This window comes from Protopterus annectens, chromosome 5.part0 (assembly GCF_019279795.1).
Source record: "Protopterus annectens isolate FY-2018-M chromosome 5.part0, PAN1.0, whole genome shotgun sequence".
In the NCBI taxonomy this organism is placed as follows: domain Eukaryota; kingdom Metazoa; phylum Chordata; order Ceratodontiformes; family Protopteridae; genus Protopterus; species Protopterus annectens.
In genome coordinates, this window is record NC_056735.1 from 1,090,728,567 (window position 1) to 1,090,751,747 (window position 23,181).

Consider the following 23,181-nt stretch of genomic DNA (forward strand, 5'->3'; position numbering starts at 1 on the left):
GGTTAAAATGTGAATATAGATTTTTTTTGTATTTCTGGTGGAGGCAATATTTATGGCTAAATGTAGTGTACTTGATACATTTCTAATGTTATTGTGACTGTTCTAGGGTACTTTACATTTACAGATGCTAATGTTTTGGGACAGTTTGCACTTTTTGGGTGGTAGTGTGTATAATTTATTTTTTTAATGCTGTCTTCAAGAAGTTAAGATGTACTGCTTTGGGTATTTTTATAGTGTTTTTTTAGTGATGACTTACAACAACTACTTTTAAAAATGAAAACGTGTGTGTATAAATTTTTACTTTGGAGGGGGTGTTCATATGTAAACATAATGCATTTGGTATACTGCAAGGTGCATGTTTTCATGGCTTTTTCAAGATAGTTTGCTTTTATAAGTGAAAATGTGTGTATTTTATTTTTAATGCTGTCTTTAATAATTTAAAAATGTACTGCTTTGAGAATAATGTGAATATGGCTATGCTGCTTTTGGGCCTGTTCTTTATTTAATCATTGTGCTGAGTAAATTAGTGCTACAGGTTTACTTCTATCACAATTGTTATGGTTAGTGTAATATATAGAATTTAAGAATGTTTTTGCTTTTATAAATAAACATAAGTGGCTGTTTAATATGAGTAGTGTTTTTTCTGTAATGTTTACTTGTTGTTACAACTGAGTAATGTGTGTGCTTTTGCAGTGATGTTTCACTTTTACTGTTAAAGCTGCATAATTTAAATAGTTTGTGAGATTTCAGTATGCTGTAATAACTTCACACTGTTGTACCCATAACTGCATCTCCTTCACCACTCCTGTGGTGATGTCATGGTAGAGGGTGTGGCCAGTGTTATATTGGCCAGATCCCTATGGCCTGCTTAAAATAGTGGCAACCCTAGGGGATATATATATATATATATATATATATATATATATATATATATATATATATATATATATATAAGTAGCAGGGGTTATTCAGGAAATTTTTTTTTTAATTTTATTTAGTTTTGACTCTACAATTGATGGAATTCTGTTGGCAGTTTAATTTTCTGTGGGGTTTTTTTTGGTACTTGATGTGTAATAGCCTTAGCCACACAATTATTAATTCCAACCACATTTTATTACTCCCAAATCTTTAAGCAAAATACTGCAACTCTGCATCCAATTCAATACCAAAATGATAAGAATCATCTACTCCTTTTTCTTGAAAGCCTTATCAGTCTGAATTTTGCTCTGTGTCTACAGCAAGTTGTATATTTCTAGCTTTCTAAAAAATGGAATAGACACAGATTCAAGACCCGCTTTCATTAAAACACTATACGTTGTTATTTAGTGCTTTCATCCTATTACAAATAAAGGACTTATTCATAATGAAAAATTACTGACAAATGTTTAAATAGGTTAAAATACTATGTGACAAAGTAACAAACAGGATCTAAATAAACCTAAATTAAATGCATTATATAAAAGTTATGAACCAGTACTACATGTGCAGCCTAAAAAACTAAACAATCATAATTTAGCTGCCCTGTCAGTACAGCATTCATATTTACCTCATAGTCCTATAACTACAGGGTAGTCTACCATAGTAATAGAAAGCACTTTACATATGTATTTACATTGTTTATAATGGCCAGATTTAGTGGTTATCCTTGATCTCTTAATATCTCTTAATATTGTAGCGTTAATTGTGGCTTTCAAGTGCCTGTTTATATTCATACCCCTTTTCAAGATAAATTTTGGTTCCCAGCCATTTTACCGACTAATACTATTGTCTGTGGTCAAACACACCATTTTTTTTCTTGTTACTTCTTTTATGTTTTGGCAATCAATAGAATTAGGTAAAAACAAAGCATATCCCCCTAATTCCCTTTTTAAGTAAGGAAAACTGTTATCCTGGTCAATTTCAATATACCCTTTAAGGGGAAGTGTAAGAACTTCTGACAATTAAGTAAGGTGTCAGTAAGCCTGTATCTATAGCTGATTTTGGATAATCTTAATCAGAGAATACAAGGAAATGTGGAATCTGGAACTGTGAAGGAAGACTCAGAGGCCCAAAGAAGTGACTCCTGATAAGAGACATTTCCGTGGACTGTATATCCGTGGAAGACCTAGTGATTTATTGCCTCAATGTGGACTGGAATCAAAGATTTGGTGGTGACTTTACTTTTATACAGTATCTGAGTTGTTAATGGCAGTGTTCAAATGTTTTCTGATTACACCACACAATGTATACAAAGGAGAAATGAGCTGCTTTATCTTCCACAAACAATTCGGTGCCATAGTTCTTTAGGCATGGACCATGGCAATGAAAAGCAGCATTCTGAAGTTTGCCAAGTTGTATAAATGATGTACAGCTGAGCTACAGCAGTATTCCTGATGGGGAAGCACCGTGTAGCTGATAGTGCTACACATAGCAGCCATGAAGGTAGTTACTTAATAAGGTACAGTATATTATAAGTTGTGTTCCCAGCTAGGCTAAGATTGATTCATAGAAAGCTTCACTCACAAGGCATGATGATGAAGAGAGGGTCATTACCACATTATAGTAACGAAAAGATCTGGAGTTCCATTGGTTGGAGCTCAGCAATGTGACTATGAGGGGGTATTGAAGCTGATTGTGATGGAAGTATTACCTGCATTATGAGAAATCCTTTGTAGTTAGGGGTTTAACTACCTTTGAAAGGAGGACTTTTTCTTTTTTACTCTACAGATTTGCTGCTCAGCTCTGCATGGTGAGTAGCATATCATCAGGGATGGTGTATTACTGCACTGCTAACCATAATACCATCTGATTGTATATGGTTGGAGTCCTCTACCTTACTCCTCCCATTTGCATACAGTATTGTTTGTGAATTGCAACCAGCTGTTGTTAGGATTGTTGTTTGCACATGTAGCCCATGCATGGAGTAGTGTAAGTGCAGACTGAGGTAAAATACTCTCCACAGGGGCTTACTCCAGTATCTTTGTCTGTGAATCAGGTAATGTTTCCTTTGTCTGTGAATCAGGTAAGTCTCTGCTATGCTGTTGTACAGTGTATCAGTTCTCTCCATTGTACCCAATGGCTATTAACCTTTCTCATGGTCTTTTAAATTTCCTAAACAGAGCCCTGTGATAAATCATAATGGCTTCCAGCCATAACACTCATTCAGTGCATTAGTCAACCGCATTTCATTATGGTGCTTTTCATGGGTCTATATTGCAAGCTCGAAAGCCCTAATAACCGAATACAAAAACGCCAACACATATTCTGCGAACTGCGAATACACTGAATGCCCTAAACCATGAAATTGAAATGCTCGAACCGTCATACTTGTCCCACCGCACCACCCGCTGCATACTACCTGCCCAAACAAACTAACAAACACATACATACACCAACCAAAACCCTACTTCTAACCCTACACTACATCTTGCATATACCACCATCTATGCACTTACCTTAACCCGCACCCTAACCCTAAGGTCCGTAACTATCGCACATTTACCTTAACAAGCTATACCCAAACAAAATAAATAATCCACACACATGCACGTAACAAAACGCTACATCTAACCTACACTAAATCTCACATATATTACCATCTATGCACTTACCTTAACCCGCACCCTAACCCTAAGGTCCGTAACTATCGCACATTTACCTTAACAAGCTATACCCAAACAAAATAAATAATCCACACACATGCACGTAACAAAACCCTACATCTAACCCTACACTAAATCTCACATATATTACCATCTATGCACTTACCTTAACCCGTACCCTAACCCTAAGGTCCGTAACTATCGCACACTTACCTTACGGAGCTATACCACGGAAGGGCCAACCATGCCAATTCGACATTTTGGATTTCGCGCTTCAGGACGATCGATATTTACGTGGTTCGATGGAGACGTGTCGGCGTTTATGTATTCAGGTAAGTGCATCTTCGAGGATGTAATAGGGAACTGCTTTTCACCATACCATAACAACTTATCTGTTACTATATTTCAGAAAAGAATCAACCTTGACACTTTGACAAATGTCATATTTACTTTTTTTAGACAATTATCTCTAGAAAGTATGCTTTCGTGTATGACTTTAAATCAGATACTTGTTTATTTTGAAAGTCTTCATAAGTAACCTTTGGCATACTCTCTGGTGGAACTTCTTTTCTACATTGCTTTATAAACGTTAAACTGGTAGACGTATTATCTCTTGTGGTTAGATGTGTAGAACTTTTATGATGCTTAGTAAAAGCTCTTAGTAGTTGAAGAGTAACATATTTGAAGTAAAAAAATATTTGGAAGTTCTAATTGCAGTGACATGGAGTTTCCAAATTGCCAACAATATATAAAAAACTAAAGCTACTGGATAGCCATGTTTAAAATTTTAGAGCAAAATAATAAATATCATCTAGAATTTCTCCAAGGCTTTAATTCATTCACATGTAGATTCTGCATTTCTAACATGATATCCAGTGTTTAACTGAGAGTAGAGAGCAAAGCATTACAAAAAATATCTGTCAGTGATTAAGCTTCCATGGAAGAAAAACTTAAAAATATTCTTGCAGTCCCTGAAAGACAGTAGGGCAGATAAAATATCCTAATAGATTCTGAAAGCTAAATCTGGTGAGATGTTATTTTGTTTAGGCAGAGAAGTTACAAATGTCTCACACTATAAATCTGCATCAATGTGAAATGTAAGTCTTGTCTAATGTCAGAAGTATAAATGGAGGCAAAGTTTGAATCGACTTTAGAGCAGCAACAAAAGAGAATATATTACATTACAATTTAAAAAAATATATTGTGGAAAAGTATCTGAAGAGGTTACATGACCAAACACAATGGGAAACAAGTACATAAAACTACAGCTGTTGTAGGGCTCACATACAAATAATCTCAATCCACATATTAGTGTACAGTACGTATTTGTGTTGGAGGTTCAGAATGGTCATTGGCCTGCCTTTTGCTATGTACTGAAAGGACCTGGACAATTCCATGTGGTATAAAATATAGAATGTGTAAACAAAAAAAATTTAATCAGATACTCATACATCCACAAGTGCTCACCTCCATGTGCTCACACACGCACACACACACACACACACACACACACACACACACACACACACACACACACACACACACACACACACACACTATGACACTCATGCACAAACATGCATACACACACACACACACACACACACACACACACACACACACACACACACACACACAGAAACATGCACATACACACATGTACATGCATGCACATACACACACATATACATACATATACACGCACACACACAAGCTTCATTCACACAAATACTTTTTTCAAATCTTTTTTGCTGCCTTTTTATATAGACTTTAATACAAAGCCCACTAAAAGTGAAGAAACGTTCACTAAGGTGCCCTGCTCAATATTCCATGTAACATCACTGTCAAGAGTGCTTCTATTTCCCTAACTGACTTCCCTTTCTTGACACAGGAGCCTTGAATTTGACATGAACTTCCTTAGGTATGGATATGCTATCAACTTTTATTAGCTGTAATTATATCCCTAATCTTACAAGGTAGTACAAATATATAAACCTGGATTGATAAATATCATGCTTCAGGCAGACCAATAGGCATTCTGGTATAGGCTCATAGGTGTTTACTAGGCTAACGAGGACACAAGCCTTTTTAAGCCTAGCCATGGATTCCAAATCTCTGAGAACTTCTGGTGCCCATGATAAGTGTAAGCAGGAGCTTGGGAGATCCAGTGGCCTGGGAGATGAACCATTTACAGGCTGCCTGTGTCCATTAGAGACATAGGTACCAGACCAGGATGAATTTCCTGATCCTCATCCAGTTATCCAAGTTACACTTGAATTGGGTTAGGAAGGAACTCTGCTTCATATGGATGGGGAGCCTGTTCCAGAAACAGGGTATTCTCTGGGATGCATACCTCTGTCTCCAGAAGGTCCTATTTATATCACAGGCAAGGTTTAAGTCTTTAGAATGGGTAATTCTGGTGCTGTTTGTTTTATGGATATCCAGAAGGTCCATCAGAGTGAGGTCTGACAATGCTGTGTATGCCAGGCATATAGCTCCCCTCAACAGCCTGTAGGAGAAAGAATACAGGGATAGGGCCTTGAGGCAGTCTGCATAGGACATGTTACTTACACCTTGTATTCTTTTAGTGAGGAACCTATGTGGATGTTCAGTTGTTGGATATGCCTGGTTAGTTACATACCAAAGGGGGCATTGTACTCAATGATAGGTCTGATGAATGCCGAACACAATGGAACAGTGACTTCCTTGGACCTAGATGCCATGCCTTTGTTTATAAGTAGTGCAACATAGAATTATTTCTGCACTACTGTAGACATATAATGGTCAAAGGTGAGATTACTGTCTATGTGTGTCCCTATGTCCCAGACTACACTGGGTCATCTCTAAGGGGTATGCTGTCAATATGATAGTTACCAAGGGTGAATGACTTCCCGAAGGATACTGTTATGCATTTCTTGGCATTTAGTTTTAGTTCATGGCTCTGACACCAGTTGTCTGTGTCAGTCCTACCTGGAGAACATTTGTGTCAGTGTGGGATTCAATGACAGCTCCTAATTTACAATCATCTGCAAATTTAGTCAGACAGAGGCCATTGACATTGGCCTTGACTTCAGAGAAACAAACACCAAAAAGAAGCAGTCTCAGGACCAATCCCTGAGGGACTCCGCTTGGGATTGGCCTCTTTGTAGAGGTGGCCTCCCAAATTCTAACTTCCTGGGTCCTGTCTGTGAGCCAGTTGGCTATCCATCGGGTGACATAAGAGTCTATACCTAACCTCATGAGTTTGTCAACAATGCCTGAGTGTGTAAGTGTGTCAAATGCCTTGGCCCAGGTCAAGGTAGAGTGTGAACCATTTTGTCATCATCCATTCCTTTGGTGGCCTTTTTAAACAAGTCCACCAGGTTCAGTAGGCATGACCTGCCCTTGACGAAACCAAATTGGGTTGGGTCCAGTGTCTTGGAGATTTACTGTGTTATTATTGATCATTTCCATGATAATTCTTTCCATGGCTTTGCATATGAGACTTATGGATTTTTAGTTTCCAGAGTCTGTAGATGGCCCACTTTTGTGCAGAGGGATGACTGTTGCTGTTCTCCATTCATGAGGCACAAAGCCTGTTTGGAGGCTATAGTTAAATAGTGATTTCAGATGGCCTGATCGGTCATGTTTCATGCTACTTAGAAGGCATCCTGGGTTAGTGTCTAGGTCCATTGATGCAGTGTTTTTGCCCTTAGAGAGAGCATTAAGGACCTGTTCCCTAGTAATAACATGGGGAGTTATATTTGATGGTATTTCCTGAGGGAAGGTTAAGGGGAAGAGCGGGGTAAGTTTGGAGCTGTATTTTTCAGCCAGTAGGTTTGTTATATCTTCTGGCTCAATATAGGTGGCTTCATTTACAGTGAGCTCTGCATACAATTGTGTATTCCCTTTGAGGCTGCAGACATAGCTAAAGAATGCCTTGTGGTTGTCCTTGGCCTGGGAGGCCAAGTTTACCTCAAATTTGGCTTTGGTAGACTTTGTTGTCTAAGTTGTTTGTTTAGTTTAAGTGCTTTTATCCCACTAGGTGCTGCACCTCCTAATTTTTGCCATGATTTTCTTCTTTCTGTTATACAGTCTACTGAGTTTGTGATTCCATCAGGGTTGCTTGATTTTTTTGAGTTAGTTCTGTATTTCTTCCTGGTTGGTGCAGCTGCCTTTATGCAGCTAGTAACATGCTTGTATAGTGTTTCTGTGAGCAATTATGGATAGGCAGCAGTGTTCTTGTGGTATATGGGGGCTTGAAATGTTGCTAGGTTATCACTTAATAGCAGTAAGTTAACCTTAGAGTAGTTCCTGAATATTCCAGGGCTAGCTGGGGTTTCATTTTTACTTCAAAGGAGACCATTTTGTGGTCTGACCTTACCAGAAAAGACATTACACTAGGGCGTGTGCAGCACTCTCCCATATTAGTGAGAAACAGATCCAGTATGTTTGCACTTCTGGTTGGTGTAATGACAGTCTGGTCCTGAGAGTTTGTGTTTACAAAATTCAGAAATTTCTGTGCCTGTACGTTTAGTGTCATATTGGATTCCCAGTTAACAGTGAGGTAATTAAAGTTGCCCATGAATATGGTATTGGGTTGGATGGTGAGTGTTTCCAATACATTTAAATATATGGTATTGGTTTCCAGGGTCATAGAGAGAGATCTATAGCTTACAAGACAGTGGTATTGGATTTTGCCTGTGGTGATTTGAACATGGAAAAGCTCAGGTGGATTGTCCTGTTTGACCAGCCTTGAAGATATTTTATTTTTGACGTAAATCAAGAGACTTCCACCTTTAGTCCCTGTCTGTGTAGTAGCTGGTCTAAATGTGTAGAAGGCATTATAACCTTGCAGTGTTGGTGTGCTGTCTGTGGCTTTAAAACATGTCTCAGTGACTGCACAGATATTAATGTTCTCTAGGGTGAACAGAGCTTCAAAGGAGTGGAGTCTTTTGTTTAGAGTATGTTGTTTGACCCCATAGGAGCAGTGTTCTTGGCTTTGGATAGTGCATTTAAGACTTGCTCCTGAGAGATTTGAGGGTGAGGTGTGGATGCTAATAAATGGCCTGAGTGTGAGGCTAGGGTAGGATGGGGTGATGAAGTTAGAGCTAAATATTTGCTAGTAGACTATGGCTTCAAGCTTAGAGTATGTGATATTGTTTACTATTGGCTCATTGCAATTTTGAACATTATTTCTGAGGCTTTGCCATTGCCTTTTGCATGGCTTGCTATTTTTGTCTCATATTTAGCTTTGGTTGATTTAATTAGGATCTGCAGTTTTCTGTTCGCCTTACCAAGACTGTTTTTGCCATTTGCAGAATTATATTTGTTTTTGCATGCAATGAGCTTTTTCCTTTTATTGCAGAACCTGTTTATATTAGGGTTCCACCATAAGGCTTTAAACTTGTATTTATTTCAGATGGGGACAGATGCTTCTATGCAGTTATTTACATTTATAGAATTCGGTGGTGAAGGATTCTGCATTTGTAGTTGGGTCCTTACGCTTGGAGGAAAAGTTTTGCCAGGTCATCACTCAGCTTTAAAAATTTTGTTTTGGCATAATCTCAGAATAATGAGTTATTAGAAGATAGTTCCTGCTTCAATCTTATGGTGAATTTGAAGAGTTTATGGTCTGATTTGACTTGGGCAGGTGTTACAACTCTAGCTGTCCCATATTGATAAGATCCAAGGTTCAACATTTTATTATCCCTTATTGAGGTATAGGCCAGTGAGCTTGTATTTATGAAATCCAAAAATCACTTGCTATAAATGTTTATGGATATATATATATATATATATATATATGTATATATATATATATATATATATATATATATATATATATATATCTGTATATATATATATATATATATATATATATATATATATATATATATATATATATATATATATATATATATATATATATATATATATATATATATATATATATTTCCCATTAATGGAGCAGTAGCTGAAGTCTCCTAAGACAGGTTTTTTTTTTTGGATGAAAGCTTAAGGCTTCCATATTAGCTAGGTAGGAGTCATAGGACAAAGGTGGTCTTAGAGCAGGCCCTATATATGACTACAATGTGATATAGAGCTTTATTACTAGTATGTTGGACAATGTAGGTGTTCCAAGGCATTATCCTGCTTAATGAGCTGGCATGTGTAGTTGTTTTCTAGAAATATAGAGACACTAATACCCTTAGTACCTTTACCTAGTGCAGTGGGTCTAAATACATGGTAGGCATTTAAACTTTGCACTGATGGGTGCGCTCAACATTCATGAACCAGGTCTCTATGATGATGATGATGATGATAATACACATATCAATACATTCTATGGGAAGGGGTGCTTGAAGGGAGTATGGTTTTCTGTTTAGGCTCTTAGCATTGAGCATTAATATCTTCATTTTCCAAATATTTTAAGTTTAAAATCACCCAACAGTCTTTTAAGTCTTTTTATATTGTAGACAGTCCAGATGTTAATACCCAGAAGTCATGTTTTTTATCCAGGATTTTTCTAGTTTGAAACCAGTCTTTGGGATTGTCCTTGCATCTTTGATTATATTTAGGGTAGATATATTTTTCAAAGTCAATGTTTCCTCTCTTGATAGGATCTTTACAGAATTTCTTTCAGATGCCCTGGCTCATTTCCCTTAGACTGTAGATTTTATCTAGGGGACAGCGGCAGGTTGTCTAACACAAAACTTTCTTTTTGTCTTAATTGGAAAACAGACTGGACTGACTGTTTTGCTAGATGTGTTGCAGTCTGTGTAACAGTATTTTATTATATGACTCATGTCAGACTCTGTCTTCTGAATTGTAATCTGCATCTGACATTTGCAAATTTGCAGAGGTCTGCTGGTAGATTATAAAATAAAATCCTATTTTATCACTGACATTAACAACAGTCCCTGAAAAGACTTCCCCATCTCACATTTAGAATAGCTGTGCATTCTGTACATAATTACTTTACAATGTCTAATGCAGCTGAATTCAAAAAAATTGTTGTATAGATATTCCTAAGATAAGATTTTTATACTAATTATACACATATTACTAGGAAAGAGTTTACTGTTTTACTTGATGTTTCTTCTTCTCTTCTTTTATTATCCTACTCAAGATTAAAAGACAACAATGGGATTCTATTATTAAATGCTCGATTTCTCTGTCTTTCTTCTCCGTATTTAATGTCCCATTTATGAATAAACAACAATACAGCATTTGAAATATCTTAAATTGACTGCTTCTCTTCACTAGAACAGTACCTTACTGTACTGTGATGGTTTCACTTTCAAAAATCTATTGTCCTGCACTGGAAAATTCACCGAAGTCATCAAGGCCATTGAATACAGGTAGTTTTCTGGCCATTTCCCCAAACTGACATCACCACTACCGTCCTAAAAACCCACCCATGCTGTGATGTTACAGCTCCCTGGTCCTTATACACCCATACAGAAAGTAAATGCTAGAACAAAGAAACAGTACATGAGTCAAGTCTCCTGCTGTGAGCTGTCAATCACAGCAGATAACAGCTCAAATTACCCTTAGCACTTTGACAGCTAGGGAAGTTAGGTGTGAAGGGGGATGGGAGATGAGTCAAAGTAGTACAATTCATTCACAAAATACTGAAATTTAGCCATTCTAAAAAGAAGCAGCAGTAAAAAGCACTTTGAAAGTCTGTTCTGTGGCATTTGCACTGTTTGTGTTTGAAGTAGTCATTGAACGACATCAAATGTTACTTGAAACTAACTGACTGAAAGACGGCAGTGTAAGCATATAAAATCAGGGCAGCGACAGGAGCTTTAGGAAGAAAGAAGTCTGAGTGATGTAATTTTTTACAGACAAGCACTGCATTGTGGGATACCTAGAGGCAGATCAACCAATTAGAATTACTTCAAAATGCCAGACACCATGTGGTCAGAGTCAGAAATTATGTATAAAAATATTTAAAAACCTGTAAATAGTCCCAGGGTGGTATTAAAATGTAGGAAACACCAAACCATGATATAATAAACATGTTTTTGAGTATGTGGGTATGGTTCTTCTTTAATGACAAAGTAACATATATACTTTGCAATCCACAACCATTTTAAAATAATCTGCAAACTTCTATTCTTTCTTTTTCCCTTCTTTCCTCTATTTTTTGTCTGGTTAAATCCTTTACCAAAGACTATCTGTGAGCTAGTATTACTGATTAACACAGGTGAATATCATTTAGACAGATTAAGATTAAAAATACATTAAGAACCAAAAAAATAAACCAATTAATCCAAGTCAACCCAAGATCCTGTCATATGCAGAAGACAAGAAGAAAAGATTGCCTACATCACTGTTTAGATGTAGTAACATAGCATAACAAAATCTTTTGGCTAGGCAAATGCTCAAATATCAGGTCACGTCTGTGGAGTGACAGACCAGCTGTATTCCTGCACAGATACCCACTTACTCAGCAAATTACCATACTTCAAGAATAGCAGAGGCAGACATTTAAGCAGGAAACTTTCTCATTTCTGACCCAGTGGTTTCCTTTCCCCATCCTTTGCTCATTTTCATCAACCGAGACCCCTTCTAGCATCATAATTAAAAGCAACAAGGGTGACTTTCACAGTAAATGAAATGTCAGTGGTACAGCAGGTAGCATACACACCTTTGGTGCTAGAAGACTGAGTTCCATTCCATTCCCGGGTGATTGGATCGTTAACATTGCAGCATTAACAGGGTGCTGCACTCTTGATTGTTCATCTTTTTGATGAGGTGTTAAACCCAGGTTCAGTCTGCTTGAGTTAGTGGTAGCTTACATGGATGTAAAAGACCCCATGGCACCTACTGAACAGAGTAGGGGTTCTTTTTTAAAATCATCTCTTCATCCTTCTATATATAAAATGGAATATCTCAAATATTTATAAAAACACAAAGAAATCATAAAAGCAAGAACATAAAATGAACTCTATATCTGCAGCATAAACCCCACTTTATTTTATATCTGACAACATTTTTACCATAACTAATATTTTATCTTTCTAATAATCTCTGCTGTATTCCATATTTTATTAAATAATATTACTTTAGTGCTTGCTTGCCAAATCTGGAACACAATTGCCATACATAATTTATCTTTTTATCTTATGTTTTATCATTTTATCTGTAACAACCACAAATAATACTTTTCATTTAGCCTCTTTCTGTATTTTCATAAAACTTTGTTTTACTTTTTTAATTATCCCACAGTATAACTACTCTTGGGTACGCCAGCAAAACAAGCTTCATTATTTTTAACCCATTTTATTTAATAAATGACCTGTTTTCTATTGCTTTATACATCATCTCACCTTTCACTAACAGGTTTTAATCATTAGTCTCCACATAAAATCATGGCCTTCCTCCCATTCAGCAAACTTTTCTCTCCATTCCCTTCTATTTTCTGCCAGATTTTTTTCCAAGGTCCCCAAGGGATTGACAGAGGTTCATAGGTTCATAGGTAGGTACTAAGCTATTGACCCTAGGACCTATATAAGCCTAGCCAAAAAGGTACCCTGGCTTTCGCCAGCCAAGAAAATTATTTTCCTGTGCCCCTGTCAAGCAGAGCCACAGAGGTCATCCCCAGGGTGAATTTCCTATTTCCCATCCAATCATTAAGATTTTTCTTGAAGAGTGCTAATGAGAAGCTTTGTTTGTTATAGATAGGTAGTTTGTTCCAGAGTATGGGAAGTCTCTGGGAAAGGAATCTATCCCTCCAGCATGTTCTGTTTATTGTAGTAACAAGGTTTAGGTCCCTGGAGCGTGTAGCTTGGAGGGCTTGGGATTTCTTTAAGTGGAGCATGTCCAACAGCTCTGGGTTTGACATAGCTTTGTAGGTTAGGCAGAGATCGCCTCTGAGTAGGCAATATGCGATGGAGTAAAGCTGGAGTTTTTTTAGATGGTCTGCATAGGGCATCTGTTTGAGGCCAGTAATCATCTTTGTGAGGTGTTTCTGTGGCCTTTCCAGTTGTTGTAGATGTCTTGTGAGGTACATACCAAAAGGGGTGTTGTACTCTATAATGGGTCTAATGAGTAATGAGTAGAGGGGAACAATGACTTCTTTTTTTCTGGATGAGAAACCTTTTGTGATGAGGTGTGCCATGTAGAAGGATTTCCTGACTACTGTGGCAATGTGATTATTAAAGGAAAGACTACTGTTCACCTGTTTCCCAAGGTCTCTTATTACACTTTCAGTGTAAAGTAGACTACCACCTATGTGGTAGCTCATGGGTACAAAGTTTTTACCAAAGGGGATGACAATACACTTTTTGGCATTGAGCTTGAGGCCATGGCTTTGACACCAGGCATTTGTCTCCATGAGGCCCTTTTGCAGGATGTCCACATCGTTAGGAGTTTTGATTATGGCTCCCAGTTTGCAGTCATCTGCGAACTTCATTAGCCAAAGACCTTCTGTGTTAGCCTGTACTTCAAAAAAGTAGATACAAAACAGGAGAGGACCCAGGACTGAACCCTGTGGTACTCCACTTGTCACTGGTCTGAAGTTGGATTTGGAGTCTGCCACTTTCTCAGTGTGGGTTCTGTCAATGAGCCAGTTGGCAACCCATCTTATGACATAGGGATTTATACCTAGTTTAGTGAGTTTATCTATAATTCCAGAGTGGGGATGGTGTCAAAAGCTTTGGTGAGATCTAGATAGGCTGTGTGAACCACCTTACCCTCGTCTATGTCTTTGGTGACTGCTTCAAAGAAGTCTATCAGGCTTAGGAGACATGGTTTGCCTTTTACAAACCTGAACTGGGTGGGGTACAGAGTTTGGAGATTACCAATGTCTTTGTGTATAAGACCCATGATGATACAGTCCATGGCCTTGCAGACCAGGCTTGTTAGGCTAATGGGGCGGTAGTTCCCAAGGTCTGTGGTGGCTCCACCTTTGTGGAGTGAGATAACCGTCACTGTGCACCATTCAGTGGGCACAAAGCCTGAGGTGAGGCTATGATTGAACATGGTGCTTAGGTGGGGTGCCAGTTCATTCTGCAGTTCATGTAAAACACAGCCTGGGATGTTGTTAGGTCCCATGGATGCTGTGTTCTTGGCTTTGGAGACTGTGGTTTTTACCTGTGCAGCTGTGATTACAGGAACTTTGCATTCTTCTGGTATAGAGATGGGCCCTTTAGGGGGTGAGCAGGGGTAAAGTCAGCACTGAACCTATCTGCCAGGATGTTGGCAATATCAGTTGGTTCTGTATATTTAGTGCCATTGTGCTGTAACTCAGAGCAGATCTGAGTGTTGCCATTAAGATTCTTGACATAGCTATAGAATGCTTTGTGGTTGTCTTTAGAATAAGTGGCGATTTTGTTTTCATAACTAGCTTTGGAGGATTTTATGAGAGATCTCAGCTTCTTACTGAGGCTGACCAGGGAGTTCCTCCAATCATGGGATTTTACACTTTTTTTGCAACAGTTTCTTTCTTCTGTTGTAGAGTTTGTTTATGGCAGGGGACCACCAGATTGGCTTCCTTTTTTTGGAGGATAGCACCTTGGTTCTGTTAGGGATAGCATGATCCATGCATTCATGTAAGTGCTTATAATGTGCATTTGTGTAGGATTCAGCAGTCGTACCTCTGTTGTCCATCTGCATGGGTGTCGTGAAGTTTGTCACTTCTGTCTTAAGAAGCGTGAAGTTGGCTTTGGAGAAATTTTTTATGGTGATTTCGCTAATGGGGGGTTGGGGCGGGATGTGGGTGTCTAGGGTGATTTGCTTGTGGTCGGATCTGACCAACGAGGAATTGACCTCTGGTGTGGAACACCAGTCGACCATGTTGGTAATGACCAGGTCTAGGATATTGCTGCCCCTGGTGGGGGTGTGGATAAGTTGATCCAAGGCATTGGAATTTATGAATTCCAGAAAACGTTGAGCAAAAGAGTTGGTTCATGAGTAGTTTTCCCAGTTAATGGAATGGTAGCTGAAATAGCCCATTATTAGGGTGTTGGGTTGTACCCTAATATTTTCCAATGTATCAAGAAATGAAGAGTGGGAATTCTGGGCCATGGTGGGGAATCTGTAGCAAGTTACAATTTGGATTGTGATCTTGCCCAGAGTTAGTTGCACTTGGATAATCTCGGATGCATTATGCTGAGCAACTAGCCTGGAGGTGTGAATATCCTTAACGAATATGGACAAGCCTCTGCCTTTATTGTTTCAGTCCAGGTTAGGTGGCCAAAAGGTGTGGTATGAATTATAGCCTAGTAATCCAGGGGTGCTCTCTGAAGCCTGGAACCAGGTCTCTGTCACTGCACAGATGTCGATGTTCTCCATTTTAAGGAGTGCCTCGAGTGAATGGATTTTAAGGTTTAGACTTCTAGTATTGTATAGCATTACCCTCAGATTTTGCTTGCTTGTACCTGTTAAGGTGATAAATTTGTCATCTGAACCTTGCCTAAAAAAGGCACTATAGGGGTAGCAAGAGCCTTAGCCAGTATCCGGAATCCCAAGGGCGACAGGTGCAGGCCATCTCTGGCAAAGCATCGTGGTCTGTCGATCATGTCACCCCAGGCAGACAGATACTGGATCCCCTTAGAATGACACTAGATGCTTAGCCAATTGTTAAAGTAAATCATTTTGTCCTTGTACTGTGGTATCATTCTGGGTGATGGCAGGATGCCACTCAGGGCTAGGGTCATACCTGCCTTCGCTACAAGATCGTAGAGCTCCTCCATGTCTCTTTTCATGTAGTCCAGGGAGGTGCAGCTCAGGTCATTCACACCAACATGGACAATGACAGAGTCATATTTGTACTTGTTGTGGAGTGACCTGAGTGTGTGTGTTACATGGCGGATCCTGGCACCTGACAGGCAGCTGACAGTAGCTTTCTCCTTGTTAAGCCTGGTGAGTGGAACATCAGTGTACCTGACTATAGAGTCACCTATGACTAGAGTGTTGGGTACGTTGTTATGCCTTATGGGCTGTGGTTGAGTGGCACACTAAGTTTGTGGGCTATGTGTCATTTGGGTTGTGTTGGGGGGATGGAGGTTTCTTGCATTCTGCTTTTGAGGTCTCTGTTGCTTGAGCAGATTTTTATTGAGTGCCTCAGTGAATGTAGGTGTGTGCTTCATGTTTCTATGTGTGTGTTTTGGTGGTGTACATTTTGAGGGACTATGTGATGAGTGTGGTGTGGTGCAAGTGTTTACCTGCTCCTCTTTACTGTCTAGTCCATTCTTGGGTGAAGAGATCTTTGCTTCCAGTTTGGCTTTATAAGTGCATCTCTCACAGGTTGTAGTGATGGTGGTAGGAGGATATGGTTGTCTGTGTACATGAGGCAATTGCAGCATTGCCCATGATGCCCAGATTCATCAGGTAGACAGGAGAAAACACAGACATAGTATTTTATCATATTTGTTCATGCTATATCTTCTTTTGCACTACCTTGTCTATATCAATCCTCATTTTTCTCATTTTCTCATTTCTCTGTTCCCTTCATTATTCATTTATGTACCTCCTGTAATTTGTTCTCACAATGCCTTATATTTTATTTCTAACATTTTTACTATGATTTTTTCCTTTCTATATGCCTTGCTGTTCAAAATCCACTGCAAACATAAAGCTGCTAGAAACACAAATGGATTTTTTTAAATTCAGCTACCCTTTCTCTATTTTATTATATATCATGCCTCGAAGTAACTGGATTCAACCTTGATCCTAATATGATACTAAACACTATGTGTAACAACTCTCTTTGTAAGTCCCTAGAAATGCAGCAGCTGGTCCTAGATAACTTAATTTACCTAGAATGATGGTATTTATTAGATACATTTTTTTCTCTTAAAACATAACATAAAATACTTCAATAACTTACTTGTTTCCAGGATTTCTTTAAATACACATCTCCATTGCTGTTAATGCCTTCACATTCTCAAAGAGTTATCCCTAGTATTTCCATTTCTTTTTTAATGAATTAAAACCTTGCCCTCTTAACCACTTCTCCAAACCCTTTACTTTTTTCCCTATTAATACTCAACCCTACCATCTCACACATTCTTACAATTTTCTAGCTTCTTTTACCATCCATATTATGTTTTTTTTTTGCTATAATAACCTCATCATCTGCATGTAACACAATTAAAAGTATTTCTGCTTCCCCTCTGTATTTATGTTTTCCTTTCCTTATTTCCTTATTTATATATCCCACCACTGCATTCATTATTAATGTAAAAAGCATGGTACTTAAGACATACTCTTGTCTGACTCCTCTTTAAATTTTAATTTCCCTCTTTACCCAGCCATTAATAATCACACTTACTACTTAGCTTTCATATGCCTATCTTATCAAATAATTTGCTTTCCTATATCACATGATCTCTCTACATTACATCTTTAACTATTGCACTTTTCTCTTTTCCTTTATATCATACACTATTTCTTTAATCAACATAAGCATCTCTTTATTTGCCTCCCTTTAACGCCATATATTCCTTCTATTTTCTTGTGCTTTTTCCATTCTTGCCTATATTGCCATCAGTATTATTTTATAGTTTGCATTCATCAATACAACTGGTCTCCAGTTTAATAAATTTTCTCTGCTGCCTCTTTTCCAAATCACACTTGTAGATCAATATGTGTGTACATACCTTTAAGAAGATATCCAAGGGCTTGCACAGGTGTATAAATACTGAGCACGGGCAAGTCTGACTGCCATTTTGTAGTTAGCAGTTGAGATGTAAGTATGTATGTATGTAAGCTCTGTCTGTTAACTACTTGGTTCGTATTTAATGATGCTGCTATCCATCCTGATGTATTTGTATGTATTCAAGCATCTGAAAAAAAACCCAAACCTTCTTGTTATATGTGTTAGAGATGAACAAGCGACATGGTGTCAGAAGTGGCATATCTAAAAGGACATGAAGTCAATAGAAACATACCGAAGGGGCATGAGGTCAGAAATGGCTTGGCTAAAATGACTTAAAGCACTTGTTTAGATGCTGGTTGAATATACAGAAGTGGATCATCCTAAGAATGTGCAAACTTCACAAAACAGGTCAGAAACAAATTTCAGATATTAAAACTTGCTCAGCACTATTTCTTTTCACATAATATAAAACAGGGCATACAGAACGTTCTAAATAATATTTGCATAAACCAATATGTATGATATTGATAAAAATATTCAAATTACTACAGAAAATGTTTGAAATAAAGTCTGAATTGCATAACATGAATAAAATAAGGGGAAATGACTGAACTTTCACAAAGCATATGCATTTTCATATTAAGCAAAAATATCCGAGTTATCAGATGTATTTAAAGTGTTTGCATGTTTGTGCAGTGTTACAGTAAAGCTATTTCATAAAATACAGCCATTACAGAGCATATTTTGCAAAGTAAAGTATTTCAAAGAGTTTGTTGTGCATTTGAATGCAGTTACAAGCTCACAAAACAGTTTATTCGTACATAATTACAAGGGCCATATTTTCAGTGTGTTTGTCTATACTTTGTGGGCATGGCAGATGGTTTCGAAAACCAGTGCACTTGTGTTTGACAGTAATATTGCTGAGAACTGGAGAGTGTTTGAACAAGAGTACAACATTTTCATACAGGCTGCATTTTCTGATAAAGATGGCTGTACAAAAACATTTATTCTTTTTAATTTAGCTGGGTCAGAAGCCATTGAAAGGGAGCATTCATTTGTGTATGTATCTACTACCTATACAGGAGAAGGGGAAAACATCATATGATTGTACCGGCTGAGTCAAGGGAGGACCCAGAGTGCTTAAAATGTAAATTTAGAGAAATGTATAATCCCCCAGACAAATGTTACAATAGAAAGGCACTTTTTTACACAAGGGATCAAAAGCCTGATGAAACTTTTGCAGCATATATAACTGACCTGAGAAATAAAGTTAAAATGTGCAGATTTGGTGACTTAAGGGATGAGTTGATGAAGGACAGACTTGTGTGTGGCATAAAAGATGATGCTGTGAGGAAGATTTTGCTTTGTGACAGTGATGTAACTTTGAATAAGGACATTGAGATTTGTCAGATATACAAGCTCACAGAAAAGCACACAAATATGCTTACAAATGAGAACAGCTCTAGAAGGCACAGTGATAAAGCTCATGTTGATAGTCTACATCATGTTATTAAAAGAAACAGGCCCAAGGAAGTGGCAGCAACTGTAACCCCTGCAACACTCACTGGTAAACCCCTGAATTTTCTAGCAAATTCGAGACTTTGCACAGTCTCAGTGAAGCATAACAGTGAGTCAGCAATCTCAAAGCATGGGCCCCAACCCACTTTCTTTGCCAGCTGTCGTAACTGTGGTGGAAGTCATGAATCTAAAAGGGAGAAATGTTTAGCATTTGGTCAACAATGTCAGAAATGTAATAAATGGAATCACTTCAAAAGGTTTTGTAAATCAAAAGGCCCATATTTTTTGTTAAAAGGGAACATTTTATGAAATGAGTTGATCAGCTAAATAGTGTTATGTTGATGGTCTGTCAGTGCTTCATGAAACGGTCAATGCAGTAGATTTAAGGGCAAAGAATGAAGTATTTTTTACTGTTCGGATAAATGGCAAACCCACAGAGCTCAAAGTTGATACAGGTTACAAATGCAATATTATGTCTGCAGAAACATTTGCTAGAGTGTGTAAAAGTGAAAGGTTTGATTTGGCAAGATGTATGAAGTTTGTTGCTAATGGAGGCGAAGAAATTCAGACCGAAGTCTCAGTAGTGCTTTCATGCTACTCTGCTGGAAGAAGCTATGACTTTTTATTTTATGTGGTCAAGAGGCAAGTTCAGTCATTATTAGGGCTCAGAGACAGTTTCATAATGGGACTGCTTTCATTTAATAAGGAAGTCCACCAAGTTAGCTTAAAACACCACTACTATAATTTTGCCTAGAACATTTTTTTTTACCTATACAGATCATTTCCAAGACAAACTAGGCAAACTTCCAGTTGTGTAATCCATGAAGTTAGACCCAGAGGTCAGTCAAGTTATTAAGGTCAGCACATAAAGTTTCAATAGTCATGCAGGACAGAGTCAAAGCCGAGTTAGATAAAATGGTGGGACAAGGTGTGATTTGTCCAGCCGAAACTCCAACTGAATGGGTATCTTCCATGGTGGTAGCTCGTAAGAAAAGCTCAGGTGATGAGAGAATATGTATTGATCGATGAGATTTGAACAAAGCACTTAAAAGATCTCATCATCTAATGCGCACAGTCGAAGAAGTCACAGCCTTAATGCCAAATGCCACAATTTTTTCTATCTTAGATGCAAATAGTTAATTTTGGCAAATTCAGCTTGACAAAACATCCTCATTGCTCACTACTTTTAGTACTCTGTTTGGCAGGTACACATTTTTGAGAATGCCATTTGGAATAAATTCTGCAAGTGAAGTTTTTCAGGGTGTAGTGGAGCAATTTTTTTGGTTATCCTTGTGCTATCTTAGTAGACGACATACTAGTAGGAGTTCGTGATAAAGATGAACATGATAGAAACCTCAGAAAACTTCTAAAAGGGCATGTCAAGTGAATCTTAAGCTCAATTCACACAAATGCAAATTCAGGCTACAAGAAGTTACTTATGTTGGTCATTTGTTTACGAATACAGGCCTGTGACCAGGCCCTTTAAAACAAACAGCCATTCCCGAAATGCCAGCTCCAGGCAATGTTCAAGCCCTGCAAAGTTTTCTTGGCATGGTCAACTATGTATCAAGTTCATTCCAGACTTGAGCCAACTTTCAGCACCACTCAGAGAGCTAACTCGTAAATATGTATCCTGGTCTTGGTTAGACCAGCACCAAAGAGCATTTGATGTCTTGAAAAGAGAATTGCAAGCCCACCAACTCTGAGATACTATGATGTTCACAAACCAGTTACACTTTCCAGTGATGATTTAAAATTTTGTCTTGGTGCAGTCATTCTACAAGAGGATCAACCTGTTGCCAATGCATTGAGAACTCTTACCCACCTGATATGTAGTATGACAAGATAGAGAAAGAGCTTTTGGCAATTGTTTGCATGTTCAAAGTTCCATGATTATGTTTATGGTAGACCTATCCAGATCGAAACAGACCACCAGCCATTAGTCACTATCTTGAAAAAGCCAATGCATTAATCTCCAGCCAGACTGCAACGTATGATGCTGAAATTAAAAAGTACAATTTCAATCTTGTCTACAAGAAAGGCAAATTTCTTTATTTTGCTGATAGCTTATCTAATCACCCAGAAACACCACAGAACTGCATGAGCACGAGAACCTTGATTTTGAAGTTATGGAAGTGAGAAATTTTTCTTCAACATGTCTTGATGAGCTGAGAGATCACACAGCCACAGATACAGTTTTACAAAGGCTCAACCACTTTATTAATCAAGGATGGCCATCAAAGTAATCTAGTTTACCTCAAAAAGTGCAACCTTATTTTCCATACTGTGATGAGATTTTGTCTGACAAAGGTACCACAATGAAGTTTGAACCAAAAGTAATTGTTCCAAAGTCCTTGCAACAAGAGTACATTACTATCTTGCATCATGGTCACCCAGGAACTGAATCTACCAAAAGAAGGGCAAGAGGACTAGTATTTTGGCCTTCTATGTTACAGGACATTGAAAGAGCACTTTTATCTTGTTCAGTGTGTAATAGTACAAAGCCACATTAACAGAAGGAACCATTTCAGTTTATCCAGATCCCGTAACTACCTTGGTTGACACTAGCCATTGATATATTTGAGTGGAATGGTCAACATTATTTGGTGTTAGTAGACTCTTACTTTAATTGGTTTGAGATTGACCTACTTTCTAATCTAGCATCCAATACAGTTATTACTAAGATGAAGCATCATTTTGCTGTTCATGGAAGTCCACACAGAGTTATTTCTGAGACTGGCACACAGTTTACAAGCCAACAGTACAAAGGATTTGAAGAAGAATAAGACTTTAATCATGCCACAAGTAGTCCTGAGTCCCCATGCTCAATTGGTTTAGCAGAACGCGCAGTGCAAAGTGCAAAGCAATTACTTGAGAAGTCAAAACAAGATAATAGTGATGCTTTCCTGAATCTCTTGAATCTCAGAAATATTCCTCATGATAAACATCTTGGTTCACCTGCTCACAGACTTCTGTCGAGACAAACCAGAACCACATTACCAATCAGTAGTCAATTGTTGATTCCATATGTCAAAAACAACAGATCAGTGAAAGCCAATCTGTTGAAGAAGCGCTTAATCTAGAAGTCCTACTATGATAAGACCAGTAAACTGTTTAATCCATTACGAGAAGGAGAAGTGGTAAGGATGCAAATGTCCAGAGGTTATGATTGGATTGGTGACGTGAAGAGTATTGGTCCAGGCCGAGAATGTACATTGTGGATATAGAAGGAGCAACTTTTAGGTTGAATTGGAAATATTTGAGACCAATGTCTGAGCCTATATCAAAGCAGATAACCTGTGAGAAAGACTCCTTATCTCAGAGTGAGTTGTCCGGTGTTCCAATTCCTGAGGAAGTTCCAAAGGACATTCCTGTTCCTGTGATGAATCCAGAAACTCCTGATATGAGTTGTGCACTGCAGATTGTCCCTGCTGATAAATTTAATCCCAAATGTTACATTATGAGATATGGTCAAATCTCTAAACCTTG